This window comes from Octopus bimaculoides, chromosome 10 (assembly GCF_001194135.2).
Source record: "Octopus bimaculoides isolate UCB-OBI-ISO-001 chromosome 10, ASM119413v2, whole genome shotgun sequence".
NCBI classification, from domain to species: Eukaryota; Metazoa; Mollusca; class Cephalopoda; order Octopoda; family Octopodidae; genus Octopus; species Octopus bimaculoides.
The window spans coordinates 54,085,156-54,086,925 of NC_068990.1; the positions used below are offsets into that span (position 1 = coordinate 54,085,156).

The following is a 1,770-nucleotide window of genomic DNA, read 5'->3' on the forward strand; positions in this document are numbered from 1 at the left end:
TATATATATATATATATATACACACACACATACATAATAAATAGAGAGAGAGAGAGAGAGACAGACAGACAGACAGACAGACAGACAGACAGACAGACAGACAGGCAGGCAGGCAGGCAGGCAGAGACAGAGAGAGGTAGGCTTCTTTCAGTTTGCATCTACCAAATCTACTAAAAAGGCTTTGATCAGCTCAGGGCTATAGAGAAAGGCACTTGTCTAAGGGGCCATACAATAGGAATGAATCCAAAACCATGTAGGTGGGAAGCAAACTTCTTAATGACACAGCCACACCTGTGGGAGAGTATTACTGGTATTGACTATAACAAAGACTACCACAGTTAAATTGTTGCAGTGTTAGCCAAAACATTGATAGTTCATATTTCATCATTTATGCTATTGTACTGATCAATGCAGGCAAAGACACTCAACACCTCACTGATCAAATTAATCTATCAGGTTCTAAACAGCAAGGTATAATGAAGAAGTGTAGCTAACCACTGAAAGATGTGGTGTAACTGACTACTATAGGAAAAGATGTAACAGACTATTGTAGGAAATAGTGTAACTGACCACAATAAGAAATACTGCAACTAACTACAATAAGATGTGTTGTAACAGTTTAACCCTTTAGCATTCAGATAACTCTATTAAATGTAATGCTGATTTATTCATATTGTTTTGTATTAATCATGCATTACCTCATATAGCTTTCAGATTTCAATGATGTGATTGTTTATTTTTAGAATGTCATTGTAGGTAAGTGTGAGAGGCTAGATATGGCCAGTCTGAAAGTAAAACTGATAGAATATTTGGGGTGGATATGGCTGATTTAATTACTAAAGGGTTAAATTGTGTTTCACAATAAAAGTTTACTGTAGAATTTGATTTTCACATCCATTACCTTACTGTAGGAACAGTTGCTTTCTCCAGATCCAAATGTTGTACATTATAACTTAACAACATGCTCACTAATCATCCAGTACTCTACACAAGTTGCAGTAGTAACCTGTGCCCACCTATAGGACCTATTCATAAGTAGATGGACTAATCCAGAGACAGTTGTACCCTACAACAATGATAATGGAAGACAAACCACCAACACATCATTCACTTTTTTAAAAACATCATTGTTATCATATCTGCTTTATCCATGGGATAGACAGGACTTTTTGAGCCAGTGCTTCATGGCCAGATGCCCTTCTTTTAGTCATCTCTCACAAAATACAAGGGTACAGTATGCTGATTCTAAAAACTGGAATATGCACCAATTCCGCCAATAGGCCCCATGAAAGTAAACAAATGTTCAAAAACTATCTATATGAAAACTTTCCATCAAAATTTTATGTTGATTTGTGTTCCAAATAGCAACTTAAAACTTTCTATAATAGCCACAAGGACTGAAATTTGGGAAGGTGTGGGGTGCAAGTCGATTACATTGATCCCAGTGATAACTTCAGAGGAACAACAGTTCTCTCCTTGAGTACATCTTGCTTGACTCTGTTATGTGGCTGTATAACCAACTAGACATAGCAGTCAAATTCCTTTCAAATCACACCCTGTCATCTTAACAATATCATCACCAAATCATAACCATTACCACCACCAAACAATCTTCCCCAGCCACCACTACCACCACCATACTATCAGCATTACAAAACATTCGTATTCCTTGCCACCACCACAATCCTCACCAACATCACCACTATCACCACCACCATCATCCTCACCACCACCACAATCCTCACCAACATCACCACTATCACCACCACT

At 37.7% G+C, this 1,770-nt stretch overlaps 1 protein-coding gene across 7 annotated transcripts in view; it reads right to left on the reverse strand.

Moving 5' to 3' along the window:
* Positions 1–1,770, reverse strand: part of LOC106877129 (LYR motif-containing protein 1) — a 79,940-nt gene that overhangs the window by 58,915 nt on the left and 19,255 nt on the right. The window lies entirely within an intron of this gene.